Source organism: Mauremys reevesii, linkage group 4 (assembly GCF_016161935.1).
Source record: "Mauremys reevesii isolate NIE-2019 linkage group 4, ASM1616193v1, whole genome shotgun sequence".
Lineage (NCBI taxonomy): Eukaryota > Metazoa > Chordata > Testudines > Geoemydidae > Mauremys > Mauremys reevesii.
Window position 1 is genome coordinate 67,749,524 of NC_052626.1, and position 21,707 is coordinate 67,771,230.

At 47.6% G+C, this 21,707-nt stretch overlaps 1 long non-coding RNA gene across 1 annotated transcript; it reads left to right on the forward strand.

Annotated features, from left to right (window-relative positions):
* Positions 1–697: 697 nt before the first annotated feature.
* LOC120404943 lies at positions 698–15,130 on the forward strand. The gene is made up of 4 exons (XR_005598272.1): positions 698–756; positions 1,425–1,572; positions 10,662–10,794; positions 15,064–15,130. It is a non-coding gene; the product is annotated as an uncharacterized LOC120404943 (long non-coding RNA).
* The last annotated feature ends 6,577 nt before the right edge of the window (positions 15,131–21,707 follow it).

Here is a 21,707-nt window from a genome sequence, read left to right on the forward strand (position 1 = left end):
GACAAAACAGGATGCTCCCTAATGGAGTGAGGCACAAATCACCTCACATTGCATTAAGCTGGTTCATTTCAGACTGGCTGACTGCTGCATGTTTTGCTACAGAGCGCTGTAGCCTGCAAGTGGGACCCAGAAATCCCCCCACTCTTAGAACGATAGCTTGCAATTCCACATATAACAACCCGTCATCTCTAATAACAGATTACCTGGGACAAGTACTCTCTTACAATCTTTGGAGGGGGAACTTTATTGCAAATTTGGTAATTACATTCTTCCTCTCTAAATTCTTCCTGCAGTTTTCAACTAGACTCCGTCTTCTTCACTTTCTGTGTTAGCCTGTTAGGTAGCGTTGCTGGGCACTTTTAAACCGTGGCCATGTTCCAGCCCACAAGTGAGCTCATTGCAATGTAGGGTGCAGAGATTCCTGTGTATATATTGTGATAGACCCAGGCCAGTTGGGTACAGCAGAATAGCAGAAGGCAGATATACTGGCCACTGGATTAACAGTTTTCTGTTCCCTGACTGACCAGAGCAGGGGCTGCTCCAGGCTAATGAGAACACCTGACTCTAATTAAGCTGTAAAGAGTCAGGTGAGGCCATTCAGTTAATGAGACCACTTGACTCTAATTGAGGCCCTGCTGATACTATCAAAAGGGCTCACTCCAGTCAGGCAGGGGGTCAGGGAGCCAGAGGAGAGGAAGTGTGGCTGAAGGGCTGGTTACTGAAGACACCCTAAAACATGGTTAAAGGAGCCCTAAGGTAAGGGTGAAGAAGGGAGAAGCAGGAGAGCTGTGGGGAAGTGGCCCAGGGAAATGTAGCAACTCTAGCAGTGAAAGGTTGGCTACCAACAACTGCTACCATTAGGGTCCCTGGGCTGGAACCCGGAGTAGGTGGTGAGCCCGGGTTCCTCCCAACCGCCCACTACAGGAACATCTCCTGGAAGGGGAAGTCAGGTCCCTGTCAGGACAGGAGGCTGAACAGAAACTGTGGGAGTTCTCTCACCAACCTCCTTGCAGGCCTATGATGAAAAGGGCTCAGTAGACTGTAACCCTGGCCTTAGAGAGAGAAGGGCTATGTGGAGGGTCACAGTGACCCACTGAGGCTAAGCATAAACTACCTAGAAGCGCAGGACCCACAGGAGCAAGGTCAGAACTCTGCCACTATATATATATATAGTAATTTGGGATCCTTCAGAATGACAGGTATTATAGATATTAAGCTATTAGATATTGTTTTACTAAACACCATTTAAACTGAATTTAAGACAATGGGTTCAATAAAATGGTCTCCTGACTCCTAGTCTAATACTTTTAATCATAGCACCAGTCATTCTTTCTAAAGATTAGGCCCTCTGAGAACAAAACCTGATGACTGTTTGCAAATTACCTTGACCCCAAGGCCATTCAGTGTTTTGATTTGATTTTCAGCTTGTTTCAGTGACAGCTGGGTCTGAAATTTTTGGAGGAAAGGATAAAATTGATGAGGAACATTGCTGCAGGATTACAACTTCCTCCCTTCCCCTGCTTAAAGGAAGTGAGAAATCTGAAAGAATCTTTCCCAGGCATATCTCCCCAGGTGGGTGACCCACAATAAACTCCAAAGGCCAAAGTCCTGTACTAACTGCATGTGCTGCAATCACTTCTGTTATCAGTGAAGTTCAGCCACCTCTAGTAGCTCCCTGCACAACAACACTGCATACGTTTAGGGAAGCAAGTGAAGCATTCAGCTTCCCATAGACACTACGGAAGGAAGTTAGAAAGACAATTCTGTGAGTCTGAATTAGGCCATGGCACTGGGGCTAAGCTCCCTACACTGTTAAAAATTTTCATGGGAACCTCAATGGTGCCGACAAGGGGCCAGGACTTTTGTTGTACACATTTCACCTGCAAGATGGTAAAGAGTCCCTGAACACCAGGCTGTGGTATGATTCAGTACTGACCTAGAGGTAGGGTCGACAACTTTTTAATCAAACACCCTTGTCCTGCCCCTTTCCTGAGGCCATGTCCCACCCCACTCACTCCATCCCCCTTCCCTCTGTTGCTTGCTCATTTTCACCAGGCTGGGGCAGCGGGTTGGGGTGCAGGAGGGGGTGAGGGTTCTGGGGTGGGGCCAGGGATGAGGGATGCAGGAGGGGGCTCTGGGCAGGGGATTGGGGTGCAGGGGCATCAGGGCTCTGGCTGGGGGTGCAGGCTCTGGGGTAGGGCCGGGGATGAGGAGTTCGGAGTGCAGGATGGGAGCTCCCGGAGCTGTGGAGGCAGCACTCAGGGCCCCAGGGCAGCGTGTGGAGCCCCCCAGCCATCCCTCCGCTTAGGGGGTCACAGGGATATGCCACCCACTTTCAGGGAGCTGCACAGAGCCAGGCAGGGAGCCTGCCAGCCCTGCACCAACCAGACTTTTAATACTCCAGTGTGTACCGATCAAAAACCAGACACCTGGCAACCTACATAGAGGGAAGAGCTCCCCACTACTGAACTGTACCACTAACAACATTTCCAGAAGTGCTCTAGGGCAAATACTGAGTTCAGTTAACTCAGACCTAGTGAGGGCAGAATTTGGGCCTGTAACTGGAACTTATTTAGCAATTATGTTGTTGATGCAGGAAACAAAATAGAACCCATCTGCAGTGGCTTGGCAGCACTAGTGTGATTAAAATATAGTTAAAACTTACCCCAGCCATTACAGACAGCAGATAGCAGTCATATTCACACAGGGAGCAAAGGTGCCATTTGAACACAGGCACTTTTCTGACCATAAATGCACTTTAAAAGGTTAACAAGCTTTCCTCTTTGCTTGCAGAAAAAATATGCCATGAACCGTAATGGATACTAAACATAAACAAAACTAGGGACATATTGAAAGTCCTTTTTGCTTTTTAAATCCAGGATTTGAGCTTTTCAAGAAAACTGAAGCAAAGTTAATAAAAGAATGAGGGTTTTACCTTCAGAGCTCCTAACTAGCAGATCACTCCATGTGTGCTAATCAGTTGGGTCCTGCCTCCCACCAGCCCATGCAGCAATACCTCCTCTTTGTCTCCAGCACTCCCCCGTGGGGGCTAATACCTTTGTCAAGCCTTTCCTGCCCTTGCTCCTCAGAGAGCGAGAGATGCTATATGGTAAGCCCAGGGCCGCCCAGAGGCGGGGGCAAAGGGGGCAATTTGCCCCGGACTCCGCAGGGGCCCCCAAGAGAACAGCTGAGGCTCCCGCCTCCGCCCCTCTCCTGGAGCCTCAGCACATCAAGCGGCGTCCTCAGACAGCGCCACATCGTGTCTCCGGCAGGGCCCCTGAGCCCCGCCGCGCTCCGAGCCGCGTGGTGAGGGGGTGGGGCTGCGAGCTCCGGGCTGAGCTCAGCTCCCTCCGCTCGGCGTGGAGCTCCCCGCCCCGCCCCCTCACCACGCGGCTCGGAGCAGGGTGGGGCTCAGGCCCCGCCGGACACACACTGCTGCTGTTCAGCAAGGCGCTGAGGCTCCGGGTGATGAGGGAGCTGCGGGTAAGAGGCTGGGGTGGGGCCAGGGGGGTTGGCTAAGGGGCAGGAAGTCCCAGGGACAGTCAGGGCACAGGGAGGGGGCAGAGGTTGGGGGAGCGGTCAGGGGGCAGGGAATGGGGGGGTGGATTGTGGGCGTTCTGGGGGGGGTGGCTAGGGGTTGGGGCAGACAGGGAGCAGGGGTGGGGTCCCAGGGTGGAGGTGGGTGGAGTGGGGGTCTCTGGGGGATGGTGAGGGGACAAGGAGCAGGATGGGTCGGGGATTCTGAGGAGGGCAGTCAGGAGCAGGAAGTGGGTGGGGGTTGGATAGGGGTAGGGCCAGGCTGTTTGGGAGGCCCAGCCTTCCCCACCCTAAAGCTCATTCAGCAGTTTGAGGCTTGTAGAAGAGCCAAGCTGTGAGCTTTTCCATTAGGGCTGCCATCCCTTCCACTTCTCAAATGCCAAATTATAGTCTGAATTTAATTTCAGTGCCATAGGGAGATTCATGTCAGGGGAGGGTAGCTTCATTTAAAATTAGCCGCTAGGAGAGGAATCACTTGAGAAGAGCAATATCCTATACCACCTACCTCCTTCCCAACCGTACGAAGGGAACCCCCCCCCCCCTCCTCTGCATTCCCTGAGGCTTCAGAGGGGTTAATTCAGTGGTTCTCAAACTTTTGTCCTGGTCCTTTCACATAGCAAACCTCTGAGTGCGACCTCCCCATATCCTTATAAACTGAAAACACTTTTTTATATATTTAACACTATTATAAGTGCTGGAGGCAAAGTGGGGTTTGAGGTGGAGGCTGACAGCTCACGACCCCCCAGTAATAACCTCGTGACCCTCTGAGGGGTCCTGACCTCCAGTTTGAGAACCCCTGGATTAATTTAATTTTAGCACCCTGTATCCATTCACATGCACGTGCTATTTTGAGCATTTCAGTTTTGACAACATAGCCTCATCCCAGATTCTGGAACAAGCTCAAATGGTCAGTTCGTGGAGTATGTACATAGTCTATACTAAAGACAAACCCACAGTAACCGTCTCCAGTTTGTGAGGGACTACATGGAGCCAGTCTCTAGGAAACAGATAAATGCATGGAGATTAAGTCCATTAATGGCTGTTAGCCAGGATGGGTAAGGAATGGTGTCCCTAGCCTCTGTTTCTCAGAGAGTGGAGATGGATGGCAGGAGCGAGATCACTTGATCATTACCTGATAGGTTCACTCCCTCTGGGGCACTTGGCATTGGCCATTGTCAGTAGACCAGATACTGGGCAGGATGGCCTTGGTTTGACCCAGTATGGCTGTTCTTATGTTCTAACCTAAATGAACCCAAAGTTATGGAGACAGATATGAGTGAAGGAAGCCAGCAGAATATCAGAAACCTGGAAAAATCTCTGCTTGGATGGGCTCAGGCGTTTGGTCACGTTAAAAGTTTTGGATTTTTTTTTAAGCAGAATTTTTTTATTGTTTCTTTAAACAATCAAATACAGCAAGCAGCAAATATTTGGCCACAGACTTCTGAAACCTCAAACCATGTTCAGGTTTTGGCAGACTAATTTCAGCTTTTCAATTAAAAAAACCACAACAAATTTTGAAGGAAAGCAGACATTGTCTGTGATTTTTTGTCTGCTTTTTAAAAACCCCTTGTTTTCGATCCAGAAAAAGTTTTGATGGAAAATATTTGTTCTACCCTTTTAATGAGCTTTAGTGCCTTTTAGCACTAGCTGATGCTGAGAATCAGTGATACCTTGTAAAGAAGTTTTCTCAAAACTGGGTTTGTGCGGAAATGCAGAAGGTTTATTTTTCCCAGGGGTGCCCGTTGGGGGGAGCGAGTGGGGCAATTTGCCGTGGGTCCCGCAAGAGCCCCCAGGAGAATATAGTATTGCAATTTTTTATAGAAGGGGTCCCCAAAATTTCTTTGCCCCAGGCCCCCTGAATTCTCTGGGCGGCCCTGGGTAAGCCTCATTCATGTGGGTGGAAAGTGTAGGGCAAACATTTACCTTACCCACTGAGGGAGAAATGGGAGGAACAGCCACCCAGCCACCTGACAGACAGACGGGCTTCCCCTTAAATCAGAGATTCCATCAAAGGCTTATCTGAAGCTAAAAATGCCCCTTGGAGGCCAGGTCCCCAGAACAAACTTGAATTGCAACATCCCCTTCCCTCCCCTGCAGGATCCTTTGGAAGGAAAGGTGCTGTATAAGAGTATTATTTACATGCTCTGCTAAGGGCTGTTCTCAAAAACCACCTGGCAGAGGAGCAATGGCAGAACTGAGGCCAGCTAACAATCCCTTGGTTTAAAAGGATGGAGGCAGGGCTCTCTCAGCAGAGGGCCCATGTTTTTAATTCACTCCCATCATTGATCTGGCAGAACCAGAATCTGTTAGGCCTTGTACAGCTCTGGAAAGCTCATCTTTTACCTGAGACTGGGGAAGAAGATTTGGGAAGTCGGACTGATTTCTAGAATAGATCTATGTAGCGTGCAATAGATTCTGTATGCACTCCCTGAAACATATTGAATAGGGTTCATTTTATAAATATAAATGCTAAGGTATGAAAAAGGTAAGTGAACAGTTCAGAAAAACAGGCAGTGAGAGAGGGTGCTGGTATAATTCCAGTGGGAGTTGAAGGTGCCTGTGCTGTTTCTTTATTATGGGGACAAATAAAAGGCAGGCCAGCTCTTGTTCCTATTAAAGTCTGTGGTGGTTTTGCCATTAACTTCAGCAGGCATTGGATTGGGCCCAGACTCTTCTTTTAATTGCTCTTTTTAAATTACCATTATTATTGGGTTTTTCCTCAGTGAAGGCTTTCATTAGAGTTGAATGCAAAGGCTGTGATGCACATAGATGTCACTCCCGTGCAGTGCCCGAGGGATAGGATGTGACTGTGCTGCAAAAGCAGATCTCACAGCAAAACACCGAAGAAGGAATTCACCCCTCCGCTGCAGCCACTTTGCACCAGCTAAGCCAAAGGGCTGTGTGGCCACCCTGGTGAATTCCCCTTGGGGAAACAGAGACCCTCAGCAGGCACAGAGCCGGCTCTGCAGGGGATGTGATGCAAGGCAAGCAGGGGCACGGCTTGAGACCTGCTCCCTCACAGTGGCCCATAGAGGCCACTGCAACAGGTCTGTAGGTTATGGCAGCCCTCTGAGCTGGTCAAGGCTGTTCTGGGGTCCAAATTAGCCCTCAGAAGCCCTTGCCTACGTGAGATGTAATTTTACCTTCCTGTTCTGGTGTAGAGATGAATTTGCCTTTTTTGCTTCCCATGTGCTGTTTGAAAGACCCACACAAACAATGGGAAAATTGGGTTGGAGTGTGACAGGGACCGTGGGGGAGACAGAGAGCAGATTTTTGGAGCTGACACTGTGTCAGCTCCCTGCCTTGCAAGTTCTGACCCCTTCCCCCACCCCTCTCTCATTCACTACATGCAAATAGTCCTCTTTGTTTTTTTTTTCCTCACAGACCAGATAAGCAGCTGCTCTGAAACTGACCCCTCCACCCGCCCATGCTGTGCTGCTTCTCTCAAGCAAACATTCCAAAGGGATCCCCCTGCCTGCCTCTGCTCGAGCAGACAGTAGCTGTTTGTTTTTTAGATAAGCAGCTCCAGGAGCCCCGAGTTCACAACAAAACAAAGAGAGGCATCACAACAAAACAAAGTGTTATCTTTACTTTAAAAGCATTATGGGAAGGTTCCGGAGGTTAGTTACAGCGTAGTAAGATTAATCACTGTTTACACTGGCACCCCAGCACTGCAGCACCAGCGCTATACTCTTTATTCCTCTCGTCGAAGTGGAGTACAAACAGCGCTGTAGCCAGGGAGATACAGCGCTGTATGTGCCTTGCCAGTGTGGACGGGGAGTGAGTTGCAGCGCTGTAAAGCCACCACCAGCGCTGTAACTCTCAATTGTAGCCAAGCCCAGGGAGAGTGTGTGTGGAGGGGAGGGGACTTGTTCTCTAATCTTCAGCTATAGTGATCTCAGGTATGACAAGTAACAGCAGGTACAAGATGTATGGACAGACATACAATTTGTGTCCCAGTCCAGTATGATTTCTTTGAGTTAATGGTGTCCCTTTAAGGCTGCTTTTGTTGCTCTTTTAAGAGAAAAAGGTTAGGGGTTTTGTCTGTGTAGTTCCATGAGACCCACACAGATTATCCCAGGGGCTTCTTGGATCCCCGACCAAGCCCCTGCTCAGAGAGTGTGTGCATTATGGTGTCACAAAGGGGGTATTCACTAGGTTATCCACATTTATTAGCAGATGCCTTCTGAGCATGCTACAAAATATGTCAATTGCCTAGACGTTTTTAATTTTTAATTTTAATTTTCCACATTGAACCAAGCAAGGTGCTAGTCCTCAGTAAGCAGTATGCCTGTGCAAGTTTCACAATTCAAACAGGAATCTTGTTTAAAGCAACAACAGCAAAAATGTGTGATCTTCTATAGTATGAACTGTGTATTTTTTCATACTACCCCATAACTCAAGAATTGAGACAATAGGAATTTAGCTCAAGCTTTAACAAACAAACAACTTGGAGTAGAGACCAAGCATGGAAAATTAGTCCCAATGAAGAATGTTTCAAACAGTTATGAGCATGTGAAAATGGGGGATAATAATGGAAAGTGTTTCACAACCTTAACTATAGCATCTGCTGAGAGTGAAAGAATAAAAAGCAGTCTTAGAAGGGTGTCATAAGGTCATGATTTAACCATTCCCAACTAGAGCCCTTAGCCAGCAGTGCACAATCTCTGTAGCTAAGAGGGCTGAATTAGAATCTCACTAGGAGGCAATTTGTGCACTGGCAATTAGCATATATATTCACCTAGGGTTTTAATCAGCAATAAATATAGAGCACTAAGTACACACAGAACTTAAGGAAACATATGGGAAGATTAAAATATACTTTGTGGGCTGTAGGTGGAAGTGTATCAATGAGAAGACTAGCACTGCTTCCCTGAAAGCAAGTTGTTGATTTGAGCTTTGAGCAGGGGATTGGATCAGATGACCTCCTGAGGTCTCTTCCAACCCTTATCTTCTATGATTTCTTGCTCCACCCCTGAGTTGGTCACACGCATTCTAGAATGCAGGTCACAGTGTGTTAGGCAATTGCAATGTTTTAATTTGTTTCGATTCAGGATAGAAAAGGACTGTTCACAAATAAAAAATACTTCCAATTAGGCTTTCACAAACAGCAGCCCTCTTAAATTTTCTCATGAGGGTCCCCCTCTAGAAGTCACTTAACTTACAGATGTGAGAGTCAATTTAAGATTTAAAAAAAAACCCACACCACAAGGTTTCCTCTTCGATATGGAAGCTGCCCTGGGAAAAGAGAAGTTACTATGAAATAATGTCACCCATTGAAAAGCCTGAGAATCAGCTGAGTTCCTGTGTTGGTTGAACCTCCTGAAACACCATCTGACAGGAGACTTTAAAAAAAAAAAAAAAAAGTCCAAACCCTCTCATTTCTCTTTCTTCTGTACCAGATTGCAGACTTGCAAGTAGTGATGTCATAACAATGCGATCACATAGCAGGTATTTGACAGTATTCAGATTAGCATTTTTTTAAAAAGTTTTGGTTTTGACAGATCAGCATTTTCTGATGGAAAAAAGTTTGTAAAAAATTCCCAACCAGGGAACTCAGATCCCACAGGAACAAGTGCAGGAAAAATGCCTAGAGAGATTAGATGTTAAAGGCAGAAACAAATGATAAGAAAAAAGGACAGTGCACAGACCCAATGGCACATCCTACTGGGAGGTTCATCATCCTTGTGGCAGCCCCTCTCCATCCTCTCTCCGTTTTCTTTGGAAAGAAACATTGTACTGACTTGAAGAATGATTCTGGAATGTGGGTGCATGCTCAGAATCACAGTTTCCTGGAGGATGAGCTGATCACAAGAGGCACTGGAATTCCACATCACCAAATGGCTGAACTGGATGCAGAGAGAGAGGAGCCCCAGCTCCCTGGCTTCAGAAATGACCTCCGCTGAGTGTGGACATGTGTAGATGCAGATGGTAAGAGTATCTCCTTAGCCCATCCCTGGAAGAAATAGTGGAGTTGCACTGGACATGCCACCATTCTCTCATTCCCACAATGCATAGGGAGCAACCATTGCAAGAGTAAAAGCAAGGATCAAAAACCTTGCCACTTTCACCACACATCTTTCCCTTTCCGGGACCTCTCTGCAGTTTGGGCAGAAAAGACGGTCCCAGTGCACAAACTCAGTAGCCAAAACTTCCCTGCCTGGGACAAGGACCCCAGCCACATCCATCACAGCTGCTAAATCTTCCCCCACCATCAACCCCATAACATGTATAGGTCAGATTGGATACCCTTCCTTTCCACACCTCAGATATGCAGGTGATGAAAATCTACCTGGGATACTATCTGTGAATTTCACCAGACTTAGAGCTAGCTCTGTTGTGATGATGGTAATCAAAGCTCATACTTCAGGGGATAAGATGATCACCGTGGTAATCAGGAAGGAAGCCATGGGTCAGAAGGACCTGACATCTGGCACAGCACAACGGAGCGGGGCTGCTCTGCCTTTCTCAGAAGCAGCCAGCATTAGCTGTTCTCACAAGTTAGGAGCAGGATATTGCCCTAGATGGAGCAAGAGTCTGATGAGATATGGCAGTTCCTATGTTTATAAACCTCGCGCAGTTTAGTAGTTTTAGTGTGTTAATGCCAATAAAGCAAGTTTGTTCATGCACGGACCATGCAAGGTTATTTTCTCTTTCTAGAACTGGGTGATCTGCACTTTCTTAAGCCCCCTGCCCCGAGCCAGGCTCCTTACTCTGCCCCTCTGTGTATAACAGCCCCCTGATGCCTACTGAGCTCTCCTTGTTCTGGGTTGGGTGTGTGGATCACTTCAAGCTACCCCATCCACAGGAGCAGGTATATTTGCTCATGGCCAGATCTCTTCCCCCTTCTCCTGCTTCCTGCTGTAGTGTGAACACAAAGACAGCAGAGCAAGTGGAGAGCAGAATCCTACAAGACATGCTTTGGGAGGGGGAGGAGATTTCATTATCTGTAGAAAGAGGGGGGGCAGGTTATAGATCTGCCACCCGCTAGCTCTAGATTAGAGTCTAAAATGCAGCAGAGCTTTCTTTAGGAAATGGGGAGATGGCAAATGGGCAGTGATTGGATGATTCAACAGAGGCTTTTACAGCCTCCAAGGTGGTAAATCTTTGTGTTTTATTGGAAGAACTCAGAGACGTGGCTCACATTAGGACTCCACCTGAACCTCATTTGGAAGAAGATGGCGAGGAAGCTGGTTGGTACCTATTCTCTGAGGACATATTACGGGTGAAGTGGAAGGAGAGATCCATGCAACTGTGGTGAGTTCCGTAAGGATGCTTGGGGGAAAGAAATGAAATCCCCAGAAGAGGGATTGGGTGGTTTCAGTGATTGGTAACAAGATGCAGAGCCTTTTCCTCTCGAGCACTGGCTCACATGCAGGTGAGGTTTGTAGCGATTGAACAGTGTTGCCATTCGAGAGCTGTTTGGTACCTATTCCAGGCCTGCACCTCCCGCCAGCTCTAACAGTGCATTCAACGTATCTATATTCATGAACATGCACAAAGACCCCATTATACAATGTGGGCAGCAGCCATCCAAGCTTCCTCATGCGGCCCTGCAAATGTGCCCCAGCCTTGGCCTGGAGGGACCATGTCTATGGAGGACAAGGAAGCTCACTCTCAATGGGCAGTCAGTCCTAGCCTGTGGCTCCTATACCAAATACAGCCAAACCCAGGGCATGGCTCTCACCTCAGAGCCTGAGCAAGTGAAAAAGGTTCCTTCACAGAGTCTCTTTTATCTGCTTGTGGCTGCCCTGCCCAAGCTGATTGGGATAGCTCACTGGTTTGAGCATTGGTCTGCTAAACCCAGGGTTGTGAGTTCAATCGTTGAGGGGGCCACTTAGGGATCTGGGGCAAAAATTGGTCCTGCTACTGATGGCAGGAGGCTGGACTCAATGACCTTTCAAGGTCCCTTCCAGTTCTAGGAGATTGGTATATCCCCAATTAGCTTCTCAGAATCAGCTGCCTTTCCCTGAAACTGCTTCAGTTCTCTTGTAAGGAATCAGCTGCTTAAGGTTTTTTTTGCTGTGCTAGGTATCTCTGGTTGGCCCATATAGCAAGCCTGCGCCAGGCTTGAAGTCTCCTGCTGGGCAGCTCCCTCACTTTCTCACAGTAAGGTACTTACCACACAACACTTTGGCTAAAAAACTAAAACCTAAAATTAACATGGCACACATTAAATAGATTAAAAACAGATTAACTGATAGATCTCAATATGCAAATGTAATTGGGTAATCATCATCAAGCGGGTGTGTTTCCAGTGAGGTCCCTCTGGCTATGTCTACACAGGGATAAAAAAAACCATGGCTGGCCCGGGTCAGCTGACTTGGACTTGCAGGGCTCTGGCTACAAGGATGAAAAATCACTGTGTTGCTGTTCAGGCTCAGGCTACAGCCTGAACTCTGGGAGGGACCCTGACAGGGTGGAGGTCCCACGGCTCTGGCTCCAGCCCGAGACCGAATGTCTACACAGGAATTTATAGCCCTTTGAGCCCGAGTCAGCTGACCTGGGCCAGCCATGGCCAAGCTGTGGGTCTTTTATCTCTGTGTAGACCAGGGGTCGGCAACCTTTCAGAAGTGCTGTGCCGAGTCTTCATTTATTCACTCTAATTTAAGGTTTTGCGTGCCAGTAATGCATTTTAAACGTTTTTAGAAGATCTCTTTCTATAATATAGAACTAAACTATTGTTGTACATAAAGTAAATAAGGCTTTTAAAATGTTTAAGAAGCTTCATTGAAAATTAAATTAAAATGCAGAGCCCCCTGGAATGGTGGCCAGGACCTGGGCAGTGTGAGTGCCGCTGAAAATCAGCTTGCGTGCCACCTTTGGCATGCGTGCCATAGGTTGCCTACCCCTGTAGACGTACCCACAGTGATCAGTTCTTGGCCCTATGTTATTTAGTATTTTAATGAGTGACCTGGAAGAAAACATAAAGTCATCAGTGATAAAGTTTGTAGATGACACAAAAATTGGGGGACTGGCAAATATTGAAGAAGACAAGTCATTGATCCAGAGTGATCTCAACCACTCGGTAAACTGGATGCGAGCAAACAATATGTGTTTTAATATGGCTGAATGTAAATGTGTACATCCAGGAACAACGAACATAGGCCGTACTTACATGATGGGGGACTCTATCTTGGGAAGCAGGGACTCTGAATGAGATTTGGGGGGTCGTGGTGGATAATCAGCTGAACATGATAATCAGCTCCCAGTGTGATGCTGTGGCTAAAGAACTCGTAATCCTGGGATGCATAAACAGGAGGATCTTGAGTAGGAGCAGAGAGGTTATTTTATCGCTATATTTGGCACTGGTATGACTGCAACTGGCATACTGTGTCCAGTTATGATGCCACAATTTAAGAAGGATGTTGATTAATTGGAGAGGGTTCAGAGAAGAGCCATGAGAATGACTAAAATATTAGAAAATATTCCTTGTACTGAAAGGCTCAAAGAGCTCAATCTATTTAGCTTAACAAAGAAAAGGTTAACGGGTGACTTGATTACAGTCTGTAAGTGTCTACATGAGGAACCAGTTTTTTAATAATGAGCTCTTCGATCTAGCAGAGAAAGGTCTAACATAAGCCAAGGGCTGGAAGTTGAAACTAGGCAAATTCAGACTGGAAATAAAGTGTAAATTTTGTTAACAGGGAAAGTAATTAACCATTGGAACAGTTCCCCATGGGTCCTGGTGGATTCTCCATCACTGGCAATTTTTAAATCAAGATTGGACATTCTTCTAAAAAAGCTCTGCTCTGGGCATTATTGTGGGGAAGTTCTGTGGCCTGTGTTATACAGGAGGTCAGACCAGATGATCACAATGGTCCTTTCTGGCCCTGGAATCTATGAATAGGGTTTTGATCAACTAAAAGTGCGAGCCCTTAACCCCAAACTAGTTGTGTTCTGTAAAGGGGATGGGAGGTTCATTATTCCAGGGGCTGTTGGAAAGATGAATCACATTTTTCAGGAGAGGAGGGTGCAGGGGAGATTGAAGGATTGGTTTCATTTTCCAAAAGGGGAAAAGGACGGGATGGGGTGTAGAAGGGGGAGGATTGTGTGGGTTCTGCTTGCAGTTTGTGGGGAGGAAGTATCTCTTATCTATTTAAATAGCACAGGTGCCTGGAATAGCCAGTTGAATTGGCCCTACATCTTTCCATACCATTCATACCTTTCCCCTGATACCTTTCACCATGCATTCAACTCCTTGTCTAGAACAGCAAGCACAAACCACTCTAAAGTTGGAAACTGGCTGGGGAAGGCGGGGGGGGTGGGGAAGACCACAGGTACAAGCCGGGGCCCAGTTCTGCCCTCAGTTACTCAGGTGCCACTCTGATTGCCGTCAACAGGAGCTGCACCCATGTAAATTAGGAGAGTTAAGTCCCTGAATGTGTGTGACTGACTGGCACAGTGCCAACAATTACAGTTCGGAGGGAGAGAGAAGGAGCCTTGTGAAACTTGTACCAATAGGCTGATGCCTCTTTAAGGGGACTCCAGCGGGTCCCCCTTTTCCCTCCTCATCTAGCTGCATGATGTCACTTTCCCACATCGCCTCAAGTATGCAAGTTTGTCCATATAAGGCAGTCAGGCTTTCACCTTTCCCCGTCCCAGCTCCCTACTGCAGGGGGGTGGGCTGGCCTAGCGGGAGCCAGCCTTACCTTAGATGGCTATGAAAACCTCTGGCCTCTTTGCACGGCATTTTGAAGTTAGCTGCAGCCCCCCAGGCAGCAGTGGGTGGCAGCAAGCGGCTCTGCACATTCCTCCTTAGTGTGTAACGGGAAGGAAAACCCAGAGCCTGGCAGGGAGCAGCCATTCCTGGAATGCATCTCCTTGCAGCCCTGCCTGCTTTGGCTTAAAGGGGAACAGACACCCTTTCTTTGCTCTGGGTTTTCAAATCCCATCTGTCGGCAATGATAGCCTTAGGTGGTGTGGGAACTGTCCTCCCATCTCTGTGTTTGTACAGCACCTAGCACAAAGGGGTTCTGGTCCAGCCATACAGATAATCAATAATAATGCCCATTTTTATAGATAGGGTAAAGTGAGACCTGGAGGATCAAATCCAAACCTGGAGTCAGTGGCAGTGATACGACTGGAGGATTTGCAGTTGTACCCAACTTACATCAGCTCCGAATTTGACCCCAATGGCCCAGTTAATCATTTTCCTGTGGCCCTTTTACCTCAGCTAGGCAGCTGTGAAAGGGTACAGAGCAGGTAGGCCTCCCCACAGGCAGTATTCCCCCCACAGGAAACTCCTGTGAGCAGGTGCTGAGCTAGCTCGGCCAGCAGGAGCCCCAGAGCAGGCTGGGCCAGGCAGAGGTGGGGTGTGGGCAGACTAGATAACACAGGGAGTGATTGGAGAGGATCTGTGCCCTGCTATTCTGCATCCCTGCAAAGGTCCGCAGGAAACAGTACAGAGGGCTGCAAGTTAGCACGCTTCCTTCCCCCGCTCACAGACCTTCTCAAAGCTTGCTTTGGGGGGGGGCACACTTTTTAACCTCTCTGGACCATGTGTCATTTTATCCATTCCTACAGGCAAGGCCCATGTACTCCGTGGCAAACTGAACCTAACTTCTCCCACACTCTTGCTCGGCAGGCTGAGGACTCTGTGACGATTCCATTTAGATTTACAATGAATGTAAAAAATAAAGTCAGTGCAGTAGCCCCATGTTACTTTTTATATTAAATTCAATTTATTTTATGCTGCCCCCACGTTTTCCAGTATGTCTCAGATTCCTGTATCAGAAACACATAAGTGAGTCATAAATGGTGTCAGGGGAAACTAAAGGTTTTAACAGCTGGGTAGGGGGCAGCTCTGAATTACGGACTCTGGCCATACACCTCTTCCCCTGACAAGCCCCCCTGGGCCAGGCTGCGGGGAGAGTTCCAGCAGCTGTACCACAGGCGGGAAGTCCCCTTAAGAATTTCCTGGGGCCCATTTCCAGACCCTTTAAAGCCCCTTTATGACGCTCCTTGGTGGAACTGCAAATTGGTCTCGTCAGCTGGATGTTACTGTTAAAACAATTGTTAATAAGTGAACTGCCATCACTAGCACTATATTAAAAGGTAACAGTTTTCAGCGAGATGAACAAGGCAGGTAGCACCACTAAGAGCCAATGTGTTGGGCTCTCCGCGGAGCCTGGAAGATGGTGTGCAGCGGTTATGCTTGGTTCTTGTTTGTAAGGCTTCACAACCCTTACATTATGTAACCCACACACCTCCTGGGTGGGGTGTTCTGTCCCTGGCAGTGGCACTGAGACCACTTAGAGAGAGAGAGATTAATGAGTCTGCTCTGCAGCCTTAGCTAAGGGCCAGTGTATGTGGCCATAGATTCAGGATCACAGTTCTGAAGCAAGGCCTGAAGCCTCAGCAAATGCCACAGCTGCAGAATTGCAGAACACTCAGGGCTTTCCCCTACGTTGTTTTCTTCATGTGTGGCAGGACTCTGAGAGCAATAAACTCCCAACAGCCACCAAAGAGCCTAACTATTACAAGTTTATTCATGTGTGGCGTGGTTTCTGGATGGTCTTCAGTTTCCCCTTTCCCTCTTTAACTTAAGCCAGTGTCACTGCATACGTCCAGCATGGCTTCCTGCTGGGGACCAGAGTAGCGTGGGGAACTCTGCCCTTAGGCAACAAGCAGGCATAGCAATGGCTGGGTACCACTGCTTCTACTGACAGGTGCTTGCTGTAAATCCTGAAGGCAGTGCATGCAGCTGCAGCGATTGAGCCAAGGCAGCTGGAGTGCGATTTCATGACTGTGAGGTATCGAGCGCTCACCTTTCCTGTTGCATCACCTCTCCAATTTGCACAGACCATGGTCTGTTTCCTTACTCATACCCCCTCTACTTTAGTACTTTCAAACCAGCTTTTATTGTAGCATCAGAGGAAGCACAAAAAAGCAGCTAAACATTGTACAGAAAACTTGACAGAGGCAAGACACACAATGGAGCAAAGAGATGATGCTCATGGTTTGAAACCTGCCAACCTCCCACGTTGCCTGCAAAATCGCAGGTATGTAGCACATGACCAGGGCAAGGAAAATCCCTCCCACAGGACAGGTTTGTAAGGGATCCAACTGCTGTCTGGCTGCCCCCTGCCATGCTGGGGCAAACATGCAGTTCTAGTGATAAATCTGACTTGGGGGTGTTTTTGTTGGGTTTTTTTTTTTTTTTTGCCACATTTCCCCCTCTGCTTACAGAAGCTATCTGTGTTTTCAGCCAGGGTTTATTCACTTGTAGCTCATCTTCTGATGTAAATGATGTCACCATGCTGCATGTGTCACACCACAAACATTGTTTGGCTGTGGAGGTGCTGCCACAGGCACAGCGTTCTGACTGCCCACTGCAGGCTCAGGCAGAAGAGTGGGCAGTAAGGTTGTTGAGGCAGATACGCTTTGTTCTGTGAATGTACAGCATCTAGCACAGTCACTGGTCCATAACTGAGCTCCTAAGCGTTGCCACAGGACAAACAAGAAGAAGAATGAGCTGGGCAGGGGACTGTGTATCTGAACACAAAATAATAGCAGGGGAACGCACACAAAATTACCAGCCAATGGCTTTTTAAATACAGTATTGTTTGCACAGGGAATCCAGAGTTGACCCCCTCTGTCACTCAGGTTATCTGCCACCCAGATTAAGAGAGAGATCCCTACCAACAGGGCCGGCTTTAGGAAGTGCGGGGCCCGATTCGAATAGTTTCGATGGGGCCCTGGCAGGGATGACTCACCCGGCGGCACTCCAAGTCTTCGCTCCCGGTCTACTGCGGCACTGAAGGACCCGCTGCCAAAATGCCTCCGAAGACCCGGAGTGCCGTCGGGTGAGGAAAAATTAAAAAGGCACCCAAGTTAGGCGCTCTTCTTTAGGGTGCGGGGCCCTCTTAGGCGCGGGCGCAGGGCCCGATTTGGGGGAATCGGCCCAAAGCCGGCCCTGCCTACCAAAGGTGAACTCCCAATACAGGAGCCAAAAGAGAGAGTTCGGAGACAGCTCCCTGCCTCCGGGGAGGAGAGAGAGGGGGAGAATACCTTGTCCGGGGCCAGGTGCATGTGAAGGAGTTGGGCCTGTGTGTGTGGCCTTGGCAGTGAGCAGCTGCCAAGTGACATTTGATCCCCTCCCATGAATTAGTGTGAGAACTGAGGGTGATTGAGGGGCAGATTGCACAGCCCCAAAACCACCAGTTCTAATAGATTGAGCCCTGGTCTACAGTACAGAATCCCCTGAGTGAGGCAGTTCTGCCAACTGAACTCCCGGTGTAGACAGCACTATGGCATGGTGCGTGGAGGTGGAGTATGGACAAGCCTTGAGAAGGATTGATGGGTCTGGGCTCCATTAACTCTACATCAATGAGGCAGACTTAATGGAGCATGGATGATCTGAAGCTGCCCCATGAGTTTCGTTCTGCTTCAGCGGGTGAGTCTGAGTTTGGAGCCAGACCCGTTTTATATACCTTGGCACCCTCCATTGCAGTTGTGTCCCCACATGAAAACATTGCATTGTGAGCTGATGACACCATTCCCTCCTGGCTGCACAGCAATGCAGCTTCAGTATGTGGAGACAGAGGTGGGTCAGGCTGTAGGGTGTGCAAGACCAACCTCATGGGGGGACAGAGCCAAAATCCAAAAGCTAGCCCATGCTCACCTGTTCTATGTGCCCTCACAGCTGATCTATTGCTGGGTAGGGTGGCCTGATATCACAAGGGGCAGAAACATGATTAATCCCCTGGGTAACAAGTAAAAATCAAATCTTTTCAAGGGAGATAATGTCCTGTTTGTCCAATGAGTTTGGGGGTGGGCTGCTTGGGTTTAGTCTGAGACAGGTGGGTCTGTTTGTTCTCAGCTTTCTGTGACCTGTCTGTCAGCTGGCCTGGCCTTCACTGATTGTCTGTACATCTCACAGCTGCTGGTTGGATGTCACTGTGACAAATGTCACCACTGAAATAAACAGTTTGTGCTAAGAAAGTGTGGAGATGGGGGTGACTGTGAGGCCCATCTGATAGTCAGAACTAGGAGGAAAGCATCTCACAGCATTTTGAATATTGACCCCCTATTCTGACATTGGCTGCATAACAACAGAAAATAGCATCCTCCTTTACATTAGCAAAAGGATTTTATGCAACTTATGTCCAGATAAACATACTGCAGAAATATGGCTGTGAGTTCTGTAATTCCTCCATCTCCGCTATTACTGTACTTTATGTCTAGACAGCAGCGAGGAGCGTGCTTCCCAGCATGGATAGACAGACACACGAACTCTGCTCCAGCTAGCGAACTAACAATAGCAGTGTGGCTGAGGCAACACAGGTGATGGCCTGGGCTAGCCCCAGAATACAATCTTACCTGACCTCCTGAGTCAGGTGACTAGCCTGGCTGAGACCCTGGGCTGCTGTGGCCACCCTGCTATTTTTAGCATCGCATATCTGTTGCCCTGCACTGGGATGCACACTCCCAGCTGGTGTGTAGATGTACCCTGAATTATGTCTAACTTCTGAGGCACTAAATCAGGGCCCTGACCTATTATGCTTATTGTGACATGACAAAGTCATGACCCTTTTCACATTGCCAACCTCATTGCCCTGGCCACATTCCCTCCCTAAATTCCCCTTGTCGTTGCATATGCTTTTCTGACCCTGTTGCTGTCACTAACCTGTTGTGTAGCGTTTCTGCATGTTGTTAACCAGCTGCTGCCTTCCATCCCAGAGCTGGGTGTATTTCAGTGGTGGGTGAACTGATGGTTCTATTCAGATGTGTATTTACATCTATTCGTACACAAAAAACGTGTATCTGTTAAGGTTGGTCTACACATAATAGATTTAACAGAACCTCAGCAGCAAAACAATGAAAAGTTAAGCCATCTAAGAGCATGTACATTGTGTTCCTCCAGCTAGAGACAGATTTCACTAAGAGCACAACCACCATACATCACAGACCACACGTCGCAGCTTTAACTCTTCCCCCTGTTCCCCTGAGAGATACAAGACTTCCAGCATCCCCTTCCCCAAACTCCTCCTGCTCCCATAAGGGCTAAGGTTCCATTGTGTGGGCTGCAACAAAAAGGGCACTGGAATGCCCCCAGTTCTCCCCAGCCTGGGATCACCTTGCACATGGCAATCCTGAGCAAGTGTGGTGCCAGCAAAATCAGCTCCTTGCAATTCCCATGTAGGGGATATGGCCAGCGCAGGGCAAACTCTGGCAATCATTGACCAGAGTAAAGTCCCTTGGAGAACATAACCATCTGGGGTATGTTGGTGCAGCCCCATGTGCTGAGGTCGAGGTTGGTGCAGATCAGTCCAGATAATCAGGGATCTTTAACTGGCTCCCTGACATCACCCTTGTGCAAAAACAGATCTTGGCACAGGACAGAATCTGGACCTATGTCCCCAACCACTTTACAGAATTTAATAATACATAGAAGAGATGGGGTTTATAGTATAAGATTGTACTACAAGGTTTATAGTATAAGATTGTATTTCATATGAGAGTTGAAAAGGGACAGAGAGTTGAGGTGAGAGATTCTAACAACTTGCGTGTGTTGTGTTTAGACTCTGTTCATAAGCAAACAATAGTCAGGCTGGATGTAGGTTCTAGCATGATTCTGCTGTGTAGATGGACAGGGCCTAACTCGTTGTGAAGGAGAACATGCTGAAATCCATTGCAGTGTGTGAAAAACACCCATAATCCTCTGCCACTGGTACCAACAATTGAGGCAGTATGGGACAGCTGCCCAGATTTTCCAGAGTGCCCTAATGCAAACACAATTGTACAGCCTGATAAGTTTGGACAAACCAGTGATGTTGACACACTATTGTGCAGGGGAAATTGTAACTCTGTGGATGAACTAAAGCTGTAATCATAACAGATGAGCACGTCAGCATGGTTATGTCTGTAGTGTAGATGGGACCAACCAATGTGAGTTTCATAAAGAGGAAGGGGAACCGTGACAGGACACTGGCATAACTATGAAGCAGTGGTTCACTGAGGTCTAGGAGTATGATGAGGAAAGAGACTTCCTCAGTGGAAATAAAGAGTTTAACTACATGCATGGAAAGACACTCCCATGCTATGGCCAGGGTGAAACCCCCATTGCAAAGAGTGGAGGATAGTGTTGTGCGAGAGGTGATGGGAGAGGGCTAGTTTTGCAAGCGTCATGCTGAGAAACATAATGCCTGTAAATTAGAGAGAACATCAGAGTCAAGGGAGGGATTTTTAAGAAGGGGTGAGTGTGTCAGATCTCAAAGTTTGATATTTCTCTCACAAACAAAGATCGTCTGTGTCTGAGTGTGGAGGGGGGTGGTGTTTGGGAAGAACATCTCTGTTAAAGACTGAATAACCCCCTACTTTGCCTTCCCCCCACCAGGTTGCCATTGCCATCCTTCCAAGTAGACTTGGCAAAACTTGCCTCTCAAGTCTGTCACAATTGCTCCATAAGCAGCTAGGCGGGTTGCTGCTGAGTGAGGCAGCAGAGTCCATCTAAGGGGCAGAGTCAGGCAGAGTCAGGCTGTCTTGGTAACCTCTGCTGGTTCAGAGAGAAACTGGGAAAAAAACCTGTCCCAGAATGCTGTTTTAGGATGCTGCACTATTGGAGGCAATATCTGGCAGGTCAGACATAAAAACAAGATCCTGATCACTAGTCATTAAAGATCTCTCAGTATTTTTACTGGGGTACTGGCCCCAGTAAGATGGTCAAATTCCTATGTAGATAATTACATTCTGCCTCTCTCTATAACATTGACCTTGTAGTTTCAGTTGGATACAGTGTTCGTCACTTCCTGTCTTGCACTGCTGTATGGTGTTCCTGTGCTGCCACCTTCCACCTGAGAGGTGACTGCATTTCAGTGGGGAGGTAAAGTGAATTTTGTAAACAACGTTTGTAAAGCGCTCTGTGATCATTCCAGATTAAAGTAATTATAGAAACAGAATGGATAATTACTAATAGTAACAGTTAATTATAAATTCAGTATTAACAAACAAACAATACTCTAAAGGCAAAGGGAGCAATCTGTGATAAATTCTACTTGGAAAATAAACTGCAGTGCTGTATTTACAGGAGGATCAGAATATTCCTGCTCCCAGAATTATTCATTCAGTAGCACAAGTAAAACATTATCAGACATTTCAATTATATTTAGTAAAGATTATTGTAAATCGTTTTGATTTGAGTGATTATTTTCTTCATTTTTATTTCC